Source organism: Schistocerca americana, chromosome 9 (assembly GCF_021461395.2).
Source record: "Schistocerca americana isolate TAMUIC-IGC-003095 chromosome 9, iqSchAmer2.1, whole genome shotgun sequence".
NCBI lineage: Eukaryota > Metazoa > Arthropoda > Insecta > Orthoptera > Acrididae > Schistocerca > Schistocerca americana.
In genome coordinates, this window is record NC_060127.1 from 221005113 (window position 1) to 221017170 (window position 12058).

Here is a 12058-nt window from a genome sequence, read left to right on the forward strand (position 1 = left end):
GAGTCCAGTTTTAGATTCCGATGCTTCACATCAGGTTTACTGTATCCCTTGGACCTTCTTATTGACGATGAAACACAGATATTGCATCCGAATTTAATACAAAAATCACAATGGCGACTTAAGTACAAGAGGACTGACACTCTCACTTTCTATGATTTGAACATCTCCTGTGAGTCCAGTTTTAGATTCCGACGCTTCACTTCTGGTTCACTGTATCCCTTGGACCTTCTGATTGACGATGAAACACAGAAATTGCATCGGAATCAAATTCAAAACGCACAATGCCGACTTAAGTAAAAGAGGACTGACACTCTCACTTTCTATGATTTGAACCTCTCCTGTGAGTCCAGTTTTAGATTCTGATGCTTCACCTCAGGTTTACTGTATCCCTTGGACATTCTTATTGACGATGAAACACAGAAATTGGATCCGAATTTAATACAAATGGCACAATGCCGACTTAAGTACAAGAGGGCTGACACTCTGACATTCTATGATTTGAACCTCTTTTGCGAGTCCAGTTTTAGATTCCGATGCTTCACTTAATGTGTACTGTATCCCTTGGACCTTCTTATTGATGATGAAACACAGAAATTGCATCCGAATTTAATACAAAAGGCACAATACCGACTTAAGTACAAGAGGAGTGACACTCTAACTATCTATGATTTGAATCTCTCCTGTGAGTCCAGTTTTGGATTCCGATGCTTCACTTCAGGTTTACTGCATCCCTTGGACCTTCTTATTGACGATGAAACACAGAAATTGCATCCGAATTTAAAACAAATGGCACAATGCCGACTTAAGTACAAGAGGACTGACACTCTCACTCTCTATGATTCGAACCTCTCCTGTGAGGTCAGATTTAGATTCCGATGCTTCACTTCAGGTTTACTGTAAACCTTGCACCTTCTTACTGACGATGAAACACAGAAATTGCATACGAATTTAATACAAAAGGTACAATGCCGACTTAAGTACAAGAGGACTGACACTCTAACTTTCTATGATTTGAACCTCTCCTGTGAGTCCAGTTTTAGATTCCGATGCTTCACTTCAGGTTTACTGTATCCCTTGGACCTTCTTATTGACGATGAAACACAGAAATTGCATCCGAATTTAATACAAAAATCACAATGGCGACTTAAGTACAAGAGGACTGACACTCTCACTCTCTATGATTTGAACATCTCCAGTGAGTCCAGTTTTAGATTCCGACGCTTCACTTCTGGTTCACTGTATCCCTTGGACCTTCTGATTGACGATGAAACACAGAAATTGCATCGGAATCAAATTCAAAACGCCCAATGCCGACTTAAGTAAAAGAGGACTGACACTCTCACTTTCTATGATTTGAACCTCTCCTGTGAGTCCAGTTTTAGATTCCGATGCTTCACTTCAGGTTTACTGTATCCCTTGGACCTTCTTATTGACGATGAAACACAGAAATTGCATCGGAATTAAATTCAAAAGGCACAATGCTGACTTAAGTACAAGAGGACTGACACTCTAACTTTCTATGATTTGAACCTTTCCTGTGAGTCCAGTTTTAGATTCCGATGCTTCACTTCAGGTTTACTATATCCCTTGGACCTTCTTATTGACGATGAAACACAGAGTTTGCATCCGAATTTAATACAAGAGGCACAATGCCGACTTAAGTACAAGAGGACTGACACTTTCACTTTCTATGATTTGAACATCTCCTGTGCGTCCAGTTTTAGATTCCGATGCTTCACCTTAGGTTTACTGTATTCCTTGGACATTCTTATTGACGATGAAACACAGAAATTGGACCTGAATTTAATACAAATGGCACAATGCCGACTTAAGTACAAGAGGGCTGACACTCTGACATTCTATGATTTGAACCTCTTTTGCGAGTCCAGTTTTAGATTCCGATGCTTCACTTAATGTTTACTGTATCCCTTGCACCTTCTTATTGATGATGAAACACAGAAATTGCATCCGAATTTAATACAAAAGGCACAATACCGACTTAAGTACAAGAGGAGTGACACTCTAACTTTCTATGATTTGAATCTCTCCTGTGAGTCCAGTTTTTGATTCCGATGCTTCACTTCAGGTTTACTGTATCCCTTGGACCTTCTTATTGACGATGAAACACAGAAATTGCAACCGAATATAATACAAAAGGCACAATGGCGGCTTAAGTACTAGAGGACTGACACTTTCACTTTCTATGATTTGAACCTCTCCTGTGAGTCCAGTTTTAGATTCCGATGCTTCAACTCAGGTTTACTGCATCCCTTGGACCCTCATATTGACGATGAAACACAGAAATTACATCAGAATTTAAAACAAATGGCACAATGCCGACTTAAGTACAAGAGGACTGACACTCTAACTTTCTATGATTTGAACCTCTCCTGTGAGTCCAGTTTTAGATTCCGATGCTTCACTTCAGGTTTACTGTATCCCTTGGACCTTCTTATTGACGATGAAACACAGAAATTGCATCCGAATTTAATACAAAAATCACAATGGCGACTTAAGTACAAGAGGACTGACACTCTCACTTTCTATGATTTGAACATCTCCTGTGAGTCCAGTTTTAGATTCCGACGCTTCACTTCTGGTTCACTGTATCCCTTGGACCTTCTGATTGACAATGAAACACAGAAATTGCATCGGAATCAAATTCAAAACGTACAATGCCGACTTAAGTAAAAGAGGACTGACACTCTCACTTTCTATGATTTGAACCTCTCCTGTGAGTCCAGTTTTAGATTCCGATGCTTCACTTCAGGTTTACTGTATCCCTTGGACCTTCTTATTGACGATGAAACACAGAAATTGCATCGGAATTAAATTCAAAAGGCACAATGCTGACTTAAGTACAAGAGGACTGACACTCTAACTTTCTATGATTTGAACCTTTCCTGTGAGTCCAGTTTTAGATTCCGATGCTTCATTCATGTTTACTATATCCCATGGACCTTCTTATTGACGATGAAACACAGAGTTTGCATCCGAATTTAATACAAGAGGCACAATGCCGACTTAAGTACAAGAGGACTGACACTCTTACTTTCTACGATTTGAACCTCTCCTGTGAGTCCAGTTTTGGATTCCGATGCTTTACTTCAGGTTTACTGTATCCCTTGGACCTTCTTATTGACGATGAAACACAGAAATTGCATCCGAATTTAATACAAAAGGCACAATGGCGACTTAAGTACAAGAGGACTGACACTTTCACTTTCTATGATTTGAACATCTCCTGTGAGTCCAGTTTTAGATTCCGATGCTTCACCTTAGGTTTACTGTATCCCTTGGACATTCTTATTGACGATGAAACACAGAAATTGCATCCGAATTTAATACAAATGGCACAATGCCGACTTAAGTACAAGAGGGCTGACACTCTGACATTCTATGATTTGAACCTCTTTTGCGAGTCCAGTTTTAGATTCCGATGCTTCATTTAATGTTTACTGTATCCTTTGGACCTTCTTATTGATGATGAAACACAGAAATTGCATCCGAATTTAATACAAAAGGCACAATACCGACTTAAGTACAAGAGGAGTGACACTCTAACTTTCTATGATTTGAATCTCTCCTGTGAGTCCAGTTTTTGATTCCGATGCTTCACTTCAGGTTTACTGTATCCCTAAGACCTTCTTATTGACGATGTAACACAGGAATTGGATTCGAATTTAATACAAAAATCACAATGGCGACTAAAGTACAAGAGGACTGACACTCTCCCTCTCTATGATTTGAACCTCTCCTGTGAGTCGAGTTTTTGATTCCGATGATTTACTTCAGGTTTACTGTATCCCTTGGACCTTCTTATTGACGATGAAACACAGAAATTGCATCCGAATTTAATACAAATTCCACAATGCCGACTTAATTACAAGAGGCCTGACACTTTCACTTTCTATGATTTGAACCTCTCCAGTGAGTCCAGTTTTAGATTCCGATGCTTCTCTTGATGTCTACTGTATACCTTGCACCTTCTTATTGACGATGAAACACAGAAATTGCATCCGAATTCAATGCAAAAGGCACAATGCCGACTTAAGTACAAGAGGTCTGACATTCTAACTTTCCATGATTTGAAACTTTCCTGTGAGTCTAGTATTCGATTCCGATGCTTCACTTCACGTTTACTGTATACCTTGCACCTTCTTATTGACGATGAAACACAGAAATTGCATCCGAATTTAATACAAAAGGCACAATGCCGACTTAAGTACAAGAGGACTGACATTCTAACTTTCTATGATTAGAACCTCTCCTGTGAGTCCTGATTTAGATTCCCTTGCTTCACTTCAGGTTTACTGTATCCCTTGGACCTTCCTATTGACAATGAAACACAGAAATAGCATCGGAATTAAATTCAAAAGGCACAATGCCGACCTAAGTAAAAGAGGACTGACACTCTAACTTTCTATGATTTGACTCTCTCCTGTGAGTCCAGTTTTAGATTCCGATGCTTCACTTCAGTTTTACTGTATCCCTTGGACCTTTTTATTGACGATGAAACACAGAAATTGCATCCGAATTTAATACAAATGGCACAATGTCGACTTAAGTTTAAGAGGACTGACACTCTCACTTTCTATGACTTGAACCTCTCCTGTGAGTCCAGTTTTAGATTCCGATGCTTCACTTCAGGTTTACTGTATACCTTGCACCTTCTTATTGACGATGAGATACAGAGTTTGCATCCGAATTTAATACAAAAGGCACAATGCCGACTTAGATACAAGAGGACTGACACTCTAACTTTCTATGATTTGAACCTCTCCAGTGAGTCCAGTTTTAGATTCCGATGCTTCTCTTCAGGTTTACTGTATACTGTGCACCTTCTTATTGACGATGAAACACAGAAATTGCATTCGAATTCAATACAAAAAGCACAATGCCGACTTAAGTACAAGAGGACAGACATTCTAACTTTCTATGATTTGAACCTGTCCTGTGAGTCCAGTTTTAGAGTCCGATGCATCACTTCAGGTTTACTGTATCCCTTGGACCTTCTTATTGACGATGACACACAGAAATTGCACCTGTATTTAATACAAAAGGCACAATACCGACTCAAGTACAAGAGGAGTGACACTCAAACTTTCTATGATTTGAACCTCTCCTGTGAGTCTAGTTTTAGATTCCGATGCTTCACTTCAGGTTTATTGTATCCCTTAGACCTTCTTATTGACGATGAAACACAGAAATTGCATCCAAATTTAATACAAATGCCACAGTGCCGACTTAGGTACAAGAGGTCTGATACTCCCACTTTCTATGATTTGAACCTTTCCTGTGAGTCAAGTTTTTGATTCCGATGCTTCACTTCAGGTTTACTGTACACCTTGGACCTTCTTATTGACGATGAAACCCAGAAATTGCACCCGAATTTTATACAAATGGCACAATGCCGACTTAAGTACAAAAGGACTGACACTCTCACTTTCTATGATTTGAACCTCACCTGTGAGCCCAGTTTTAGCTTCTGATGCTTCACTTCAGGTTAACTGTATCCCTTGTACCTTCTTATTGACGATGAAACACAGAAATTGCATCGGAATTAAATTCAAAAATCACAATGCCGACTTAAGTACAAGATGACTGACATTCTAACTTTCTATGATTTGAACTTCTTCTGTGAGTCCAGTTTTAGATTCCGATGCTTCACTTCAGGTTTACTGAATCCCTTGGACCTTCTTATTGACGATGAAACACAGAGTTTGCATCCGAAATTAATACAAAAGGCACAATGCCGACATAAGTACAAGATGACTGACACTCTAACTTTCTTTGATTTGAACCTCTCCTGTGAGTCCAGTTTTAGATTCCGATGATTTATTTAAGGTTTACTGTATCCCTTGGACCTTCTTATTGACGATGAAACACAGAAATTGCATCCGAATTTAATACAAAAGGCACAATACCGACTTAAGTACAAGAGGACTGACATTCTAACTTTCTATGATTAGAACCTCTCCTGTGGGTCCTGATTTAGATTCCCTTGCTTCACTTCAGGTTTACTGTATCCCTTGGACCTTCTTATTGACAATGAAACACACAAATAGCATCGGGATTAAATTCAAAAGGCACAATGCCGACTTAAGTAAAAGAGGACTGACACTCTAACTTTCTATGATTTGACTCTCTCCTGTGAGTCCAGTTTTAGATTCCGATGCTTCACTTCAGTTTTACTGTATCCTTTGGACCTTTTTATTGACGATGAAACACAGAGTTTGCATCCGAATGTAATACAAAAGGCACAATGCCGACTTAAATACAAGAGGACTGACACTCTAACTTTCTATGATTCGAACCTCTCCTGTGAGTCCAGTTTTGGATTCCGATGCTTCACTTCAGGTTTACTGTATCCCTTGGACCTTCTTATTGACGATGAAACACAGAAATTGCATTCGAATTTAATACAAATGCCACAATGCCGACTTAAGTACAAGAGGACTGACACTCTCACTTTCTATGATTTGAACCTCTCCAGTGACTCCAGTTTCAGATTCCAATGCTTATCATCAGGTTTACTGTATACTGTGCACCTTCTTATTGACGATGAAACACAGAAATTGCATTCGAATTCAATACAAAAAGCACAATGCCGACTTAAGTACAAGAGGACAGACATTCTAACCTTCTATGATTTGAACCTCTCCTGTGAGTCCAGTTTTAGAGTCCGTTGCATCACTTCAGGTTTACTGTATCCCTTGGACCTTCTTATTGACGATGACACACAGAGTTTGCATCCGAAATTAATACAAAAGGCACAATGCCGACATAAGTACAAGAGGACTGAAACTCTAACTTTCTTTGATTTGAACCTCTCCTGTGAGTCCAGTTTTAGATTCCGATGATTTATTTAAGGTTTACTGTATCCCTTGGACCTTCTTATTGACGATGAAACACAGAAATTGCATCCGAATTTAATACAAAAGGCACAATACCGAATTAGGTACAAGAGGAGAGACACTCTAACTTTCTATGATTTGAATCTCTCCTGTGAGTCCTGTTTTAGATTCCGATGCTTCACTTCAGTTTTACTGTATCCCTTGTACCTTCTTATTGACGATGAAACACAGAAATTGCATCGGAATTAAATTCAAAAATCACAATGCCGACTTAAGTACAAGATGACTGACACTCTCACTTTCTATGATATGAACCTCTCCTGTGAGCCCAGTTTTAGCTTCTGATGCTTCACTTCAGGTTAACTGTATCCCTTGTACCTTCTTATTGACGATGAAACACAGAAATTGCATCGGAATTAAATTCAAAAATCACAATGCCGACTTAAGTACAAGATGACTGACACTCTAACTTTCTATGATTTGAAGTTCTTCTGTGAGTCCAGATTTAGATTCCGATGCTTCACTTCAGGTATACTGAATCCCTTGGACCTCCTTATTGACGATGAAACACAGAGTTTGCATCCGAAATTAATACAAAAGGCACAATGCCGACATAAGTACAAGAGGACTGAAACTCTAACTTTCTTTGATTTGAACCCCTCCTGTGAGTCCAGTTTTAGATTCCGATGATTTATTTAAGGTTTACTGTATCCCTTGGACCTTCTTATTGACGATGAAACACAGAAATTGCATCCGAATTTAATACAAAAGGCACAATACCGAATTAGGTACAAGAGGAGAGACACTCTAACTTTCTATGATTTGAATCTCTCCTGTGAGTCCTGTTTTAGATTCCGATGCTTCACTTCAGTTTTACTGTATCCTTTGGATCTTCCTATTGACGATGAAACACAGAAATTGCATCGGAATTAAATTCAAAAGGCACAATGCCGACCTAAGTAGAAGAGAACTGACACTCTCACTTACTATGATTTGAACCTCTCCTGTGAGTCCAGTTTTAGATTCCGATGCTTCACTTCAGGTTTACTGTATACCTTGCACCTTCTTATTGACGATGATACACAGAAATTGCATCCGAATGTAATACAAAAGGCACAACGCCAACTTAAGTACAAGAGGACTGACATTCTAACTTTCTATGATTAGAACATCTCCTGTGGGTCCTGATTTAGATTCCCTTGCTTCACTTCAGGTTTACTGTATCCCTTGGACCTTCTTAATGACAATGAAACACAGAAATAGCATCGGGATTAAATTCAAAAGGCACAATGCCGACTTAAGTAAAAGAGGACTGACACTCTAACTTTCTATGATTTGACTCTCTCCTGTGAGTCCAGTTTTAGATTCCGATGCTTCACTTCAGTTTTACTGTATCCCTTGGATCTTTTTATTGACGATGAAACACAGAAATTGCATCCGAATTTAATACAAAAGGCACAATGCCGACTTAAATACAAGAGGACTGACACTCAAACTTTCTATGATTTAAACCTCTCCTGTGAGTCCAGTTTTGGATTCCGATGTTTCACTTCAGGTTTACTGTATCCCTTGGACCTTCTTATTGACGATGAAACACAGAAATTGCATTCGAATTTAATACAAATGCCACAATGCCGACTTAAGTACAAGAGGACTGACACTCTCACTTTCTATGATTTGAACCTCTCCAGTGAGTCCAGTTTTAGATTCCGATGCTTATCTTCAGGTTTACTGTATACTGTGCACCTTCTTATTGACGATGAAACACAGAAATTGCATTCGAATTCAATACAAAAAGCACAATGCCGACTTAAGTACAAGAGGACAGACATTCTAACTTTCTATGATTTGAACCTCTCCTGTGAGTCCAGTTTTAGAGTCCGATGCATCACTTCAGGTTTACTGTATCCCTTGGACCTTCTTATTGACGATGAAACCCAGAAATGGCACCCGAATTTAATACAAATGGCACAATGCCGTCTTAAGTACAAAAGGACTGACACTCTCACTTTCTATGATTTGAACCTCTCCTGTGAGCCCAGTTTTAGCTTCTGATGCTTCACTTCAGGTTAACTGTATCCCTTGTACCTTCTTATTGACGATGAGACACAGAAATTGCATCGAAATTAAATTCAAAAATCACAATGCCGACATAAGTACAAGATGACTGACACTCTAACTTTCTATGATTTGAAGTTCTTCTGTGAGTCCAGTTTTAGATTCCGATGCTTCACTTCAGGTTTACTGAATCCCTTGGACCTCCTTATTGACGATGAAACACAGAGTTTGCATCCGAAATTAATACAAAAGGCACAATGCCGACATAAGTACAAGAGGACTGACACTCTAACTTTCTTTGATTTGAACCTCTCCTGTGAGTCCAGTTTTAGATTCCGATGAATTATTTAAGGTTTACTGTATAAATAGCACCTTCTTATTGACGATGAAACACAGAGTTTGCATCCGAATTTAATACAAAAGGCACAATGCCGACTTAAATACAAGAGGACTGACACTCTAACTTTCGATGATTTAAACCTCTCCTGTGAGTCCAGTTTTGGTTTCCGATGTTTCACTTCAGGTTTACTGTATCCCTTGGACCTTCTTATTGACGATGAAACACAGAAATTGCATCCGAATTTAATACAAAAGGCACAATGGCGGCTTAAGTACAAGAGGACTGACACTCTCACTTTCTATGATTTGAACCTCTCCTGTGAGTCCAGTTTTAGATTCCGATGCTTCACTTCAGGTTTACTGTATACCTTGCACCTTTCTATTGACGATGAAACACAGAAATTGCATCCGAATGTAATACAAAAGGCACAATACCAACTTATGTACAAGAGGAATGACATTCTAACTTTCTATGATTAGAACCCCTCCTGTGAGTCCACTTTTAGATTCCTATGCTTCACTTCATATCTACTGTATACCTTGCACCTTCTTATTGACGATGAAACTCAGAAAATGCATCGGAATTAAATTCAAAAGGCACAATGCCGTCTTAAGTACAAGAGGACTGCCACTCTCACTTTCTATGATTTGAACCTCTCCTGTGATTCCAGTTTTAGATTCCGATGCTTCACTTCAGGTTTACTGTATCCCTTGGACCTTCTAATTGACGATGAAACACAGAAATTGCATCCGAATTTAATACAAAAATCACAATGGCGACTTAAGTACGAGAGGACTGACACTCTCACTTTCTATGATTTGAACATCTCCTGTGAGTCCAGTTTTAGATTCCGATGCTTCACTTCAGGTTTACTGTATCCCTTGGACATTCTTATTGACGATGAAACACAGAAATTGCATCGGAATTAAATTCAAAAGGCGCAATGCCGACTTAAGTACAAGAGGACTGACACTCTAACTTTCTATGATTTGAACCTCTCCTGTGAGTCCACTTTTAGATTCCGATGCTTCACTTCAGGTTTGCTGTATACCTTGCACCTTCTTATTGACGATGAAACACAGAAATTGCATCCGAATTTAATACAAAAGGCACAATGGCGACTTAAGTACAAGAGGACTGACACTCTCACTATCTATGATTTGAACCTCTCCTGTGAGTCCAGTTTTAGATTCCGATGCTTCACTTCAGGTTTACTGTTTACCTTGCACCTTCTTATTGACGATGAAATACAGAAATTGCATCCGAATGTAATACAAAAGGCACAATGCCAACTTAAGTACAAGAGGAATGACATTCTAACTTTCTATGATTAGAACCCCTCCTGTGAGTCCACTTTTAGATTCCTATGCTTCACTTCAGGTTTACTTTATCCCTTGGACCTTCTTATTGACAATGAAACACAGAAATAGCATCGGAATTAAATTAAAAAGCCACAATGCTGACTTAAATAAAAGAGGACTGACACTCGAACTTTCTATGATTTGAACCTCTCCTGTGAGTCCAGTTTTAAATTCCGATACTTCTCTTCAGGTTTACTGTATCCCTTGGACCTTCTTATTGACGATGAAACACAGATATTGCATCCGAATTTAATACAAATGGCACAATGCCGACTTAAGTACAAGAGGACTGACACTCTCACTTTCTATGATTTGAACCTCTCCTGTGAGTCCAGTTTAAGATTCCGATGCTTCACTTCATGTTTACTGTATACCTTGCTCCTTCTTATTGACGATGAAACACAGATATTGCTTCCGAATGTAATACAAAAGGCACAATGCCGACTCAAGTACAAGAGGACTGACATTCTAACTTTCTATGATTTGAAACTCTCCTGAGAGTCCACCTTTAGATTCCGATGCTTCACGTCAGGTTTACTGTATCCCTTGGACCTTCTTATTGACAATGAAACACAGAAATAGCATCGGAATTAAATTCAAAAGGCACAATGCCGACTTAGGTACAAGAGGACTGACACTCTAACTTTCTATGATTTGAACCTCTCCTGTGAGTCCAGTTTTACATTCCCATGCTTCACTTCAGGTTTACTGTATCCCTTGGACCTCCTAATTGACGATGAAACACAGAGTTTGCATCCGAATTTAATACAAAAGGTACAATGCCGACTTAAGTACAAGAGGACTGACACTCTAACTTTCTATGATTTGCACCTCTCCTGTGAGTCCAGTTTAGATTCCGATGCTTCACTTCAGGTTTACTGTATCCCTTGGACCATCTTATTGACGATAAAACACAGAAATTGCATCCGAATTTAATACAAAAATCACAATGGCGGCTTAAGTACAAGAGGACTGACACTCTCACTTTCTGTGATTTGAACATCTCCTGTGAGTCCAGTTTTAGATTCTGAGTCTTCATTTCTGGTTCACTGTATCCCTTGGACCTTCTGATTGACGATGAAACACAGAAATGGCATCGGAATCAAATTCAAAACGCACAATGCCGAGTTAAGTAAAAGAGGACTGACACTCTCACTTTCTATGATTTGAACCTCTCCTGTGAGTCCAGTTTTAGATTCCGATGCTTCACTTCAGGTTTGCTGTATACCTTGCATCTTCTTATTGACGACGAAACACAGAAATTGCATCCGAATTTAATGCAAAAGGCACAATGCCGACTTAAGTACAAGAGGACTGACATTCTAACTTTCTATGATTTGAACCTCTCTTGTGAGTCCAGTTTTAGATTCCGATGCTTTACTTCAGGTTTACTGTATCCCTTGGACCTTCTTATTGACAATGAAACACAGAAAAAGCATCGG